We start from the raw sequence: 14,549 nt of genomic DNA, 5'->3' as shown, positions 1-14,549 counted from the left end.
AGTAGCTTACCATGGGGAACCTTATCAAACGCCTTACTAAAGTCCGCTTTCCCCTCATCAACCTCCTTCGTCACCTTTTCAAAGAATTCAATAAGGTTTGTGGGGCACGACTTGCCCTTCACAAAACCATGCTGACTATGCTTGACCACATTATTCCTTTCCAGATGTTCATAAATCCTATCCCTTACAATTCTCTCTAAGACTTTGCCCACAACAGAAGTGAGACTCGCTGGCCTATAGTTACTAGGGTTATCCCTACTCCCCTTCTTGAACAAGGGAACCACATTTGCTATCCTCCAGTCTTCTGGCACTATTCCTGTAGACAACGAGGACATAAAAATCAAGGCCAATGGCTCTGCAATCTCCTCCCTTGCTTCCCAGAGAATCCTAGGATAAATGCCATCAGGCCCAGGGGACTTATCTATTTTCACCCTTTCCAGAATTTCCAACACCTCTTCTCTACATACCTCAAAGCCATCCATTCTGCTTAATTGTGACTCAGTATTCACATTGACAACAATGTCCTGTTCCTGTTGGATACTGACAAAAAGTATTCATTCAGTGTCTCCCCAATCTCTTCAGCCTCCACACGCAACTTCCCACTACTATCCTTGACTGGACCTATTCCTACCCTAGTCATTCTTTTATTCCTGACATACCTATAGAAAGCCTTAGGGTTTTCCCTAATCCTACCAACTAAGGACCTTTCATGTCCCCTCCTTGCTGCTCTTAGCTCTTAGATCTATCCCAGGTTGCTGAGAGAGGCGAGAGAGGAAATAGCTGGCCCAAACAGATATCTTTGTAGCATCCTTAAACGCAGATGAGGTGCTAGAGGACTGGAGGGTTGCTCATGTTGTCCCCCTGTACAAGAAGGGCAATAGGGATATTCTGGGTAACTACAAACCACTGAGCCTGACGTCAGTGGTGGGAAAGTTGCTGAAGAAGGTACTGAGGGATAAAATCTATTCATATTTGGAAATGAATGGGCTTACCAGTGATAGACAACATGGTTTTGTGGGGGGGAGATCATGACTCACCAACTTAATAGAATTCTTTGAGGAAGTGACCAAGTTGACAGATGAAGGAAGGGCTGTGAATGTTGTATACATGGACTTCTGTAAGGCGTTTGATAAGGTTTTCCATGGAGAAAATGAAGTCATATGGTCTGCAGGGTGTTCTAGCTAGGTGGATAAAAAAACTGGTTGAGCAACAGGAGACAGAGAATAATCGTTGAAGGGAGTTTCTTGAAATGAAGAAAGGTGACCAGTGGTGTTCCACAGGGGTCAGTGTTGAGGCCACTGTTCTTTCTGATATGCATAAATGATCTGGAAGAGGGCACTGTTGGTATGATCAGCAAGTTTGCAGATGACACGAAGATTAGTGGAGTAGCAGAAAGCATAGGAGACTGTCAAAGAATACAGGAGAATATAGATAGACTGGAGTTGGGCAGAGAAGTGGCAGATGGATTTCAATCCGGGAAAATGTGAGGCGATGCATTTTGGGAAGTCTAATTCCAGAGCGAATTATACAGTAAACAGAAGAGCCTTGAAAAAAGTTGATGAGCAGAGAGATCTGGGAGTTCAGGTCCATTGTCCCCTGAGGGTTGTTGCACAGGTGGATAGAGTGGTCAAGAAGGCAAATGGTATTCTTGCCTTCATCAAACAGGGTATTGAGTATAACAGCTGGCAGGTCATGTTAAAATTGTATAAGACATTGGTTCAACCGCATTTTGAATACTGTGTACAGTTCTGGTCGCCACATTACCAAAAGGATGTGGATGCTTTGGAGAGAGTGCAGAGAAGGTTTATGAGGATGTTGCCTGGTATGGATGGTGTTAGCTATGACAAGAGGTTGAGTAAGTAAGGATTGTATTCATTAGGCAAAAAGGAGACGGGGGGTGGGGGGGGTGGAGGACCTGATTGAGGTCCACAAAATCATGAAGGGTACAGACAGGGTAGATAGAGAAAAGTTTTTTTCCCAGGGTAAAGGATTCAATAATGAGAGGTCATGCTTTCAAGGTGAAAGGTGAAAATTTTAAGGGGGATACACAGGGCAAGTACTCCACACAGAGAGTGGTAGGTGCCAGGAACGTGTTGCCAGCAGCAGTAGTAGAGGCAGGCACGGTTGATTCATTTAAGATGCATCTGTACAGATACATGAGAAGGTAGGGAGCAAGGGATATAGTTGCTTAGGAATTGGGCAACAGGTTTATGCAGTGGATTTGGATCGGCTCAGGCTGGGAGGCCTGACAGGCCTGTTCCTGGGCTGTAAATTTTCTTTGTTCTTTGTACAGGAGCAGAGAGACCTGGCGTTTATGTACACAGACATTGAAGACAGTAGGAAAGGTGGACAGAGAGGTTAATAAAGCATTAAGTATCCTTGCCTTTATTAAGAAGTGCATAGAGTACAACAGCAAGTAGGCACTGAGTTCTCCAATTTCAAATACCCTCCTTTCCCATCAGCCGACTCCCTTTCCAGCCCCTCCTAATCCCTTCCATTCCACCGACTGATCCTTGCTTCCAGCTACTAGCTGCCAACCAGACTGTATCCCTATCACTACCTCACCACTCCACCCCTCTCCCCACCCAAAACACCCTCCCTCAACCCCTCTCTCGCTGTCTTTATCTGCAACTCCCCTTACCTTTCCTGCTCCTCAGATACTGCTTGACCTGTTGTGCTTTTCCAGCACCACTCTAGTCTTGACTCTAATCTCCAGCATCTGCAGTACCCACTTCTGCCTAGGCTTCTGATTTAGTCTAGCTGCTACTTTATTCTGATACTGGGACCCAAGAAACTTGACACAACTGCTAATGGTGGCATGATTAGTATTAGAGACTTGGGAACAAGTGGCATGTATGTTTTTTCTCTTCAGCTTGTGCTTTGGTAGCATTTGTTTCCCATTTCTAATTGGGAAAGGCTATGGCCTGGTAGTGCCATCACTCAACTATCAATCCAGAAACTTAGCAAATGATCTGGGGATGGTTTTGAATCCCACGACAGACAATTTCAATTGAATAAATAATATATGGAATTAAAAATCTACCAGTTACCATGAAACCATTGTTGATTGTCAGGAAAAACCCACATGATTCAATAAAATGAAATCTCTATTCTCCCAATCTGGTCTAGCCTATATGTGACTCCAGTGCCACAGCAATGTGGTTGACTCTCAACAGGCCTCTGAAATGGCCTAGCAAGTCACTCAGTTGTAATAGTTGCTATGAAGGCTCAATAAAGAAATAAAACCAGATGGACAAACGAGTGTTGTCCAAGACACTGGAAATGACAACAACAAAAACAGGATTGTGGACCCTTAAAAATTCTCCTGAATACCAACTTGAGACTAGTGCCAAAATTGAGAGAGCCGTCTCACAGATAGAACATAGAACATACAGCACAGTATAGGCCTTCGGCCCTCAATGTTGCACCAGTCTTTTATCCTATTCAAAGATCAGACACACCCTTCTTTGTACTAACTGCCAAGTGCCTATCCATGAGTCAAGCAACAACCTGACATCATCATACTCATGGAATCACACCTTACAGGCACCATCACTGTCCCTGAATATGCCCTGTTCCACCAGCAGGGCAGACCCAGCACACATGTGGACAAAGTGGTATACAGTCAGGGGGGAGTTGCACCGGGTGTTCTCAACATTGATTCTATGAAGTCTCATGGCTTCAGGTTGAACATGGGGCAAAGAACTCTCTTGCTCATTACTATGTGCCCTCCTCCCTTGACCGATTAATCTGTAGTCCTTCATGTTGAACAGCACTCGGACGAAGAATGGAGGATAGCAAGGGCACAGTGACAGCAACATTAGTGCTACTGATTGAGCTGTTCATGTCCTAACAGACAGAGCTGCTAGACTGAGTCTGTGGGAGGTGATGAGGAACCAGAGGGAAGAACATACCTGACCTTATCCTTACCAATCTGCCAGCTGCAGAAGAATCTGTCCATGGCAGAAGAGAGACCAGTCCGTGTGGAGACAAAGACCCCCTTTACATTGAGAATACCCTCCATCGTATTGTGTGCCACTGTCACTGTGCTAAATGGGACATACCTTGAACAGATCAAGCAACTCAAGTCTGGGCATTCATAAGGCACTATGAACCATCAATGGCAGCAGAATTGTACTCCAACACAATCTGCAATGTCATGACCTGGCAAATGACCCACTCAACCAATACCATCAAGCCAGGGGATCAATCTTGGTTCAGTGGAGAGTGCAGGAGGGATAGCTAGGAGCAGCACCAGGCATAGCTATAAACTTGGTGAAGCTACTAAGCAGTACTACTTGCATGCTAAACATCAAGCAGTAAACGAGACACTGAGCTAAGCAATCCCAGAACTGATGGATCAGATCAAAGCTCTGGAGTCTTGCTACATCCAGTCGTGAATGGTAGTGAACAATTAAACAACTCAATGGTGGAAGAGGCTTCATAAGATCGCTATCCTCAATGATGCCTTAAGAACCTTGTCGGTGTATCTACTACACATGGAATGCAGTGGTTTAAGATGGTGACAAAAAAGCTGCAGATACTGGAATCCAAGGTTGACAAGCAGCCATGAAGTAAGGTTACACCCAAAACGTTGATTTCTTCACCTCCTAATGCTGCCTGGCTTGTTGTGTTCTTCTAGCCTCCTGCTTGTCTACAGTGGTTTAAGATAGAAGCTCATCACTATTTTCTTTAGGGCAACTAGAGATGGGCAATAAATGCTGATCAGACAGCGAAGCCCAGAACCCATGAGTGAATGAATGAAAAAAAACCCTTAAATGCCTTTTCAGAGTTAATAGTCAACCACCTTTCTGTGCTTCTGGAGTTCTATATGTGTCAGAACAGGTGCAGATGGCACATTTTCTATTCTACAGTACATTTGTGAACTAAATGAGTTTTTACAACAATATTTGTCACAGTCGTCAAGACTAGCTTTGTACTCCAGATTCACAGACTAAATTTAATTCCATCAGTTACCATAGTGGGAATAGAACCCATGACTCATGAGATGGTAATGGATTTAGCATTCATTCTGAAGAATCTACCCTCATGAATACGGACAAAGTCTGAAAGAAATTCAACAGCCCCTTGGAAGTGGTCAGGTTGATTATGTTAGCCATATTTTCATATATTCTCTGCCAATTTAAGACCACATTGCTTTAAGTTATCTGTAAAAGGATTGCTTCAATTTTGTAGAAAACACAGGGATCTTCAATGGTTGTCTTATCAGTTCAAAATTAGACATAACCATAGTAGCATATGATAAAAGTCTGTAAATTAACACAACAATTGTAATCCAGTCTTTTAGACTGACGGTTAAGAAGAATTCAATTCTGCTAGTTTATAAGAAGAAAACCAAGAAGATATTGACCATTATGCTTCACGTAGATCAGTCAAATACAGAATGGAAAAATATTGTGAATTTCTTTTCTGCATAATTAGTGGTGACAAAAAAAGCTACAATAAAAAGCTGATTAGATATAGATGACATTTAAAAATAATGTTATCCTTTAAAATAAAAGGGCAGCTCAGTGGTGAACACTGTTGCCCCAAAGCGCCAGGGACTTGGGTTCAATCTGTTTAGAGTTTGCACAATCTCTCCGTGTCTTTGTGGGATTCCTCTACCATTCACGACTGGATGTAGCAAGACTCCAGAGCTTCTGTTTTCCTCCCACAGTTCAAAGATGTGTTAGGTGGATTGGCCATGAGAAATGCAGAGTTACAGCGATAGGGTAGACAGTGAGTCTGGGTCGGATGCTCTTTGCAGGGTCAGTGTGGACTCAATGGGCTGAATGGCCAGCTCCCAAACTGTAAGGATTCTATGACTCTGTGACCCAGAACATTATCCGGGGCTTCCAGGTTGAGAGATGGATATACATTTGACCCAGGTTCAAATCCCACCTCAGCAGATGGTAGAATGTGAATTCAAGAAACAAAAAGAAAATTTGGAATTATGAGTCTGACGATGACCATGAATCCATTGTCAATTATTGGAAAAATGTATCTGGTTTACTAATATTTCTCAGGGAAGGAAACTGCCATTCTTACCTGGTCTGGTCTAGGTGTACTACAGACACACAACAATGTGGTTGACTCTTAACTGCCATCTGGGCAATTAGGGATGGGCAATAAATGCTCTATAGAAAATGATGCCCTCATCCCAGGAATGAGTAAAGAAAAAAATGTGCTAAGAGAAGTTTTATTTCTCCATTGCATGGTGCTTTGAGTTTGAAGTTGGTTCCTGAATGGGATGATTCTATTTTACATTAAACTCTGTACAAACAATATCTGTTCACTTGTTGTCCAAATACCTAAAGATGATGGTATTTCCAGACAGAATGTCTCCACTTATTCCCTACAAGTAATTCAAAACTCAATGGCCACCATCAATTTCCCAATGTATCGTGATGCCTCCCCTATCCAAACTATGCTGAAGTGAGCCTCCAAAGTGTTAACCTGGAAGTGGCCAGTATTAACTCTGTTAATGCAAAGTCAGCTTATAGAGAAAAAAACAGAAAAGTTCATTCCAGTGCAAGCTATGAATAGGCAAAAGTGCTATCTTCAGTGCTTAAGTGCCAGAAGCATACTGTCAGAGATTTAACAATTCTTTCACGGGAGCTACTCAGACCTTCCTCAAATTCAAAAGAACTCAACAATTCACATTTGACTGAGTTGACCACTCAAAATTTACCACACAATGAAGGATTAAAGGAAAATAATCCTAATACTCGCATTCAAAACCTGCCTCACATACAACCTTAATAAAGTGGTGGAATGAAAGGTTCAATTAACTCGAGACATGGCTACCATAGTAAATGACAAGGAAGTGACTCTCAAATCTCTAGTTCAGAATAAACCTGGATTTAGTAATTCCCACAATCTGGGGAGAGATAGGATGGAGGAAACAGAAAAAAAGTTCCAGAGAAAAGGAGAATAGGAGAAAAAAAGCAGATCAGTCTCCCATTGCAGAAAAGCACATTAAGTCCGCAGGAACTTTAACCATTTGTATTGTCAATATGGAAAACCTTGACATGATTAAAGCTCCGATGGTATACCAAGAAACCAATAGGAGGCACTGTCATAGGACAGTGGCTTTCACCATGAAATTGAATTCAATTGTAGCTTGGGTGAGCCATGATTGCACAAAGGGTTCCTTTTTAATCCCAGGCCCCGATGAAAGATATAAATATCTGAAAGGACACTGCCTGTTTTCAAACCTGGAGTCATACAGCACGGAACCTGACCCTTTTGTCCATGGCAACCAAGTTTTCCAAACTGAACTAGTCCCATTTGCCTGTGTTTGACCCACACCTTCTATAACTTTCCTGTTCATATACCTGTCCAAATGTCTCTTAAATGTTGTTTTTTGACAGCAAGCCTAACAAATAAACAAGTTTGCTACAGCTGATTTGTCCAAACCTTTCAAAATGGCTATTGATTTGGGGCTAGTAATTAGACCCAAAACGTTAACTCTGCTTTCTTTCCACAGATACTGCCAGCCTGCTGAATTTGTTCAACAATTTCTGTTGTTGTTTCTGATTTCCAGCATCTGCAGTTATTTATTTTTTGTATCTTTCCTTTAGCAATTGTTGTTAGCTGTGACTCTGAATTTATAACTCAGAAACCTTTTATAAATGGTTTGCAAGAGGCATAAGGTCATCCTTATGCCTCTTGCAAACCAGTTGAAGTATCTATAGAAAGATCACTGAGAAACAGCATTCTGATCTGCATATTTCAGCTGCCCTTGTGATCAGGAACCAGTGAACTACTTGACCAGCTTTTCCCTCCACCCATATCACCAATGCTTTAGTTTTTATCCTTTGTGTTACTTGTTTTGGTTTATTGTTGTCACATGTATACCTACAAACAGTGAAAATTTTTATTTGTGAGCAGTGCAGGCAGATCATAACGTACAAGGACATACAAAATCATAGGGTATTTAGACAGAGTGAGGCTACAGGATTATAGCTGCACAGAAGGCTCACAAAAACAAGGTCAACATTAGATTTGAAATTAGAGAGGTCCATTCAGCAAAGAAAAAGCTGTTCTTGAACCTGTTGGTGCATGCATTCAAGTTTTTGTATCTTCGCCTCACGGAAGAGGTTGGAAGAGAGTATTACCAGTGTAGGAGCAGTCTTTGATGATGTTGACAAACTTTCCATGGGGATGAGAAGTGTAGATGGAGTCTGTAGTTGGGATGTTGCTTTTATGATGGTCTGGGCTGTGCACACAACTTTCTGTAGTGTCTCATGGTCCTCAGCATGGCATTTGTCATGCCAAGCAGTTATGCATTCAAATATAATCCTTTCTCTGGTGCATCTGCAAATGTTGGTAAGGGTCCTTATGGACATGGTGAATTTCCTAAGCTTCCTGATGAAGAAGAGGCATTGTTGTGCCAGGGTTGTCTCTCCTCCCTTTTTGAACAAGGGAACAACATTTGCTATTCTCCAGTCTTCAGGCACTATTCCTGTAGACAATGACAACATAAAGATCAAAGCCAAAGGCCCTGCGATCTCCTTCCTGGCTTCCCAGAGAATCACAAGATAAATCCCATCCAGGTCAGGGGACTCATCTATTTTCACACTTGCCAAAATTGATAACACCTCCTCCTTGTGAATGTCAATCCCATCTAGTGTAGACACCTGTATCTCAGTATTCTTCTCGACAACATTGTCTTTCCGATGTGAATACAGGAAGATGGTAGAAAATGGTTAGGGAGTCAGGAGGAAATTTACATTACTAGTCTCTGATCTGCTGTCGTAGCTCCACCTAGCTGGTTCAGTTCAGTATCTGGTCAATGATAGGATCAATCCCCAGGATGTTGGTAGTGGGGGATTCAGCAATGGCAATTCCATTGACAGTCATGGGGAGAAGATTAAAATCCCTCTTGTTGAATGTGTTCATTGCCTGGTTCATGTTACTTGAATACAGGTTCAGATATTGACAGCGCATTGAGATTGCTAAGAGTTGTTTATCAGCTGCTAGTAGTTACATATAGTGTATAGTATATCCAAGTGCTATGTCTTTTTGAATTAAGCAAAAGCTTCTCTGACAATTATTCCCTGGTATGTTTCCATGGCAAAACCTCAATCAGAGTGGACTTGCCAATCAATCAGTATCCCTTCCTCAGATATAAATTATAGGTCCGTTTGAAAGTTGGCATTCTTGAGTCTGTCCGGATGAGTACAAAGTGAAAAGCTTGGCTCTTTACTCAGCTATGATGTGATTTCTTTTTTGCCCTTACTCAACTTTTCACAAACTTCTTGCTATCTAATCTGACCAGATCCCTCATAATTTTGAATACCTCTAATCAAATTTTGCTTCTCCAAGGAAATTTTTTCTAACATTGCCAATCTATCTTCATAGCTAAGATTCCTTATCCCTAGAAGTATTCATCTGTATCTCTCTGTACTCTTTCCAAAGGCGTTCTAACATCCTTCCTCAACAACAGTAATCAGAACAGTACAAAATCCACAGCTTGAGGTCAAAACAGTGTTAAAACAAGTTCAACATATTCTCCTTGTTCTCGCACACAATGGCCCAATTAATAAAACCTAAAAAACTGCATACTGTGTGCTATTAGCATGTGTTGCCACCTTGACTTACTTATGAACATATGTCCCTTTGTTCCTGTATTCACTTTAGAAATGAAAGTTTAACTTTGTATTGTTTGTCCATGTTCTTTCTACCAAAATGAACCACTTCACATTTCTCCACATTGAATTTCATCTTCCAACTGACTGCCTATTCTACCAACTTTTCTACTCCTTTTTCAAATCCTGACATTTCAAAATATCTGCAATATTTGAAATTTTACCTAGTACATAAAGGTCTAAGGTATGTTCTCAGGAAATGTAAGAGTGCCAACATAATCCCTGGGAAACTCCACTAAAGCTTTCCCTTTGTCCAAACCAGCCATTAACAAACACAGTCTGTGCCCTGCCCTGAGCCAATTTTGTACTCACTTTGTTACTATCCCATTTGTTTTGATAGCTATAACTTTGCTCACAGGGTTAAAAATTACACAATACCAGGTTATAGTCCAACAGGTTTAATTGGAAGTACACTTTGCTCCTTCATCAGGTGATTGTGGGATCCCACAATTGTCGCTCCGAAAGCTAGTGTATTTCCAATTAAACCTGTTGGACTATAACCTGGTGTTGTGTGATTTTTAACTTTGTATACCCCAGTCCAACACCGGTATGTCCAAATCATGACTTTGCTCACAGGTTTATTGTGCTGCAATATCTGCTATGATGATTGGAAATTATGGATTAATTAACACAGAAAATTAGAAAGTAGGAGCAGGATCAGACCATTCAACCATTCAATCTGATCATTCTTCATCCTCTATCTCAATGTCGCATGCCTGCTTTCTCTCAATACCCCTTGATACTTTTAAAATTGAAACATTTATCTATCTCTTCCTTGACTATCTTCAGTGACTTGGCCTTCACAGCCTTCTGTGGAAGAGAATTCTGCAGGTTTATTACACTTTAAGTGAAGAAATGTTTCCTCATCTCAGTCCTAAATGGTTTACCTTGTTCAAAGTTTGTGAGAAGATTTGTAGCTCGGGTGCTCGTTGTTGTGGTTCTGTTCGCTGAGCTGGGAATTTGTGTTGCAGACATTTCGTCCCCTGTCTAGGTGACATCCTCAGTGCTTGGGAGCCTCCTGTGAAGCGCTTCTATGATCTTTCCTCCAGCATTTGTAGTGGTTTGAATCTGCCGCTTCCAGTTGTCAGTTCCAGCTGTCCGTTGCAGTGGCCGGTATATTGGGTCCAGGTCAATGTGCTTATTGATTGAATCTGTGGATGAGTGCCATGGCTCTAGGAATTCCTTGGCTGTTCTCTGTTTGGCTTGTCCTATAATAGTACTGTTGTCCCAGTCAAATTCATGTTGCTTGTCATCTGCATGTGTGGCTACTAAGGATAGCTGGTCGTGTCGTTTCGTGGCTAGTTGGTGTTCATGGATGCATCAAGACACTATTCAAAAGGGCCACAACACACTGCAGTACACCAGAACTGCAAAAGAGGAAGAAGAACACCTCTACAATGTATTCGCCAAAAACGGATACCCGCGCAATTTCATCAACAGATGCCTAAGGGAAAGACAATGGGACGAGGACATGCCGCAACCCAAAGGACTAGCCACACTACCATACATCAGGAGCATTTTCGAACTGACAGCCAGACTACTGCGACTACTAGGACTCATAACAGCACAAAAACCAACAGCCACTCCCAGACAACAACTCACCAGAACGAAGGACCTGATACCAAGCATGAGCAAAACCAATGTAGTGTACAAAATCCCATGCAAGGACTGCACAAAACACTACATAAGACAAACAGGAAGACAGCTAACGATCCGCATCCATGAACACCAATTAGCCCGACTGCCTGCCCCTCTTCCGCAGTTACGTTCGGGCCCGGGTGTCCTTGGAGAAGGAGCACGCGGTGTCCACCAACACCCTGGAGTTGTTCAGGGAGAGGTGGGCGCCGCGGGGAGTGGAGTGCATCATTTCTCCCTCCAACTCTATTTTGATTTAGTCCCTACCCTCCCCTTCACTGTTTTGATCACACAGCACTGCCCTTTGATGTGATGGAAATTGAATAAAGATTCGTGCACTTTGTGTCTTTCACTGTGTCTCACACGTATACACACACACCAATATACTGGCCACTGCAACGGACAGCTGGAACTGACAACCAGATGCGGCAGATTCAAACCACTACAAATGCCGGAAGAAAGATCACAGAAGTGCTTCACAGGGGGCTCCCAAGCACTGAGGATGTCGCCTAGACAGGGGATGAAACGTCTGGTTTACCTTGTATCCGGTGTCCCCTAATTCATGATTCTCCAATCAGGAAAAACATTGTCCCTACATTTGTTTGTCCAGCACTGTTAAAAATTTACATATTTCAAGAATAAAGGCCCAGTTGAACTAATTTCTCCCCATAGAACAGTCCTGCCATCCTTGATATTAGCCTTGTGAACTTCTGCTGAACTTCCTCTGTGTCAAGTATATCCTTTCTTAGGCAGTGAGACTAAAACTGAATGCAATGCTCCAGGTGTGGTCTCAATAACTCCCTGTATGATTGCAGTAAGATATCATTACTTTTGAATTCATCCTCTTGCAATGATGGCCAGCATACCATTTGCCGATTGTATGCTGCACTTACCTGTTTATTTTCATTGACTGGTGGGCAAGGACACCCAAATTCCTGAGAAATCATCCTTCCCAAAACATCATTATTTAAATAATACTCTTCCTTTCTGCTTTTCACACCAAATTGTGGGCCAACCTTTTCACACAGAGGGAGGTGCATATGTGGAATGAGCTCACAGAAGAAGTGATAGAGGTGGGTACATTTGCAACATTTAAAAGTTATTTGGACAAGTACATGAATAGGAAAGGTCTAGAGAGAAATGAATCAAATGCAGGCAAATGGGACTAGTTCAGTTTGGGATTCCTGGTCAGCATGGACAAATTGGACATAAGGGTTTGTTTCATTGCTGTGTGAATCTATGGCTCTATAACTTCACGTTTAGCCACATTGTACTGCATCTGCCTTGTTTTTGTCACTCACGTGTCTAAATCATCTTGAAACTTCCTTACATCCCTGTCAGAATTCACTGTTCTATCCAGTATTGTGTCATCAGCAAATTTGGAAATGTTACATTTGGTTCCCTCATCCAAGTCATTTATAATATTATGAAAAGCTGGCACCCTTGAACTGATCATTGTAGTACCCCACTAAACACTGCCTGCCACCCATTTATTCCCACTCTGGTTCTTGAGTGTTAACCAATTCTCAATCCATGCCAACAGATTACTCTAGCCCATGCTTTAACTTTGCCACTAGCCTCATATGAAGGACATTATCAGAAGCCTTCTGGAAATGAAAATATGCTACATCCATGCCCCTTAGAAATTTTTTGTCTGAATGCAGTGATCTTTTGTTCTACCATCTAGGGAGTACAGGAATAGTCTACTCAAATTCCCCTCATAGGACAATCCTTATATTCCAACAATCAGTGCAGTTTACTTTCTATGCACTCCCTACAGGACATATATTATTTTTCCTTAATTTAGGAGATCAACCCAATTGTACACAATATGCCAGTGTGGTCTCACTCAAGACTTTTATAATTGCATTTATACTTCTTCATTCTTATCCTCCAGATGACTTACCATAAGATCATTCAGCCCCTCAAGCCTGTGCCACCATTCAATGGGATCATGGTTGATTTATGAACTAACTCCAGAAATGTTAGAGATGTTCTTCCTAACATTTCTCTTGAGTGGTCTGGCCCTACTTCTCAGACCACACCCCTAGATCGAGAATCACTGACTAGTGGAAATAGTTCATCTTCAGTTACCCTGTTTCTTCCTGTAAATAGTTTGAAGATTTCAGTCAGGTCACCCTTTTAACTTCTCAATCCTGTAGAAAACAGACTTAATTTGTATTATGTGTCCTCGTAACCGAAACCCTAAAGTCCAGTTTTCATTTCTGCAAACCTACGTAGTACTCCCTCCAAAACCAACATATGCTTCCTAAGTATTCCAAGTGGCATACAATCAGGGTTTTGCATAAGTTCTCCATCCTTGTACTTCTGTCCTCCCAATATAAAGGCGAGAATTCCATTAGCATTCTTGATTATTTTCTGAACCTGTTCATGACATTTTAAAAATCTATTCACCTGAACCTCCAAATCTCTTTGGACATCCATTGTATTTAACTTCATACCATCTAGAAAATACCCTGAGTTATCCTGTTCCAGTCCATCTCCCATAGTTCTGTCATCATCTGTCATTTGTAATTTTATGCTGCACTGTCTACATTGACACATAACGTTGTGTTGTCAGCAAACTTGGATATATGATTTTCTATGCCACTACTCAAGTGTTTAATTAATGTGAATAATTGAGGCCTTAGCACCCTAATCCTTGTGAGACACCGTTGGTCAATTTGAGCAACTACCAATTACCTAAACATATCAGCAGTTTGCTCTGAATTCTTAGTTAACAGTCTCTTCTATGGGACTTTATCAAATATTTCTTGAAAGTCCATATAAACGGGGTGGCACGGTGGCTCAGTGCTGCCTCACAGCACCAGGGTCCCATGCTCGATTCCAGCCTCGGGCGACTGTCTGTGTGGAGTTTGCGTATTCTCCCCGTGTCTGCGTTTCCTCCCACAGTCCAAAGATGTGCAGGTCAGGTGAATTGGCCATGTTAAATTGCCCATATAGTTAGGTGCATTAGTCAGAGGGGGGGTAGCTTGCTCTTCAGAGGGTCAGTGTGGACTTGTTGGGCCAAAGGGCCTGTTTCCACACTGTAGGTAATCTATTCTAAACAACATCCATTGACATCCCCCTGTCCACTGCCTCAGTCACCTCTTCAAAACATTCAGTGACGTTTGTCAATCATGACCTATCTGTCATGAATCTATGCTGGCTCTCCCTGATTAACTGAAAAATTTTAAGATATTCAGCTACTTCATCTTCGATTATCAACTCCAAAAAATCCCCACCACAGGTACATATCAA

At 41.9% G+C, this 14,549-nt stretch overlaps 1 protein-coding gene across 4 annotated transcripts in view; it reads left to right on the top strand.

The window, feature by feature from the left end:
• LOC122540028 (corticotropin-releasing factor receptor 1-like) overlaps window positions 1-14,549 on the top strand; it is a 345,294-nt gene that overhangs the window by 303,639 nt on the left and 27,106 nt on the right. The gene's annotated exons all lie outside the window — the stretch shown is intronic.

The sequence above is a fragment of the Chiloscyllium plagiosum genome, chromosome 33 (assembly GCF_004010195.1).
Source record: "Chiloscyllium plagiosum isolate BGI_BamShark_2017 chromosome 33, ASM401019v2, whole genome shotgun sequence".
Classification (NCBI taxonomy): Eukaryota; Metazoa; Chordata; class Chondrichthyes; order Orectolobiformes; family Hemiscylliidae; genus Chiloscyllium; species Chiloscyllium plagiosum.
Note: the sequence above shows the minus strand (reverse complement) of the source record. Positions and strands in the feature narration are given on the sequence as shown.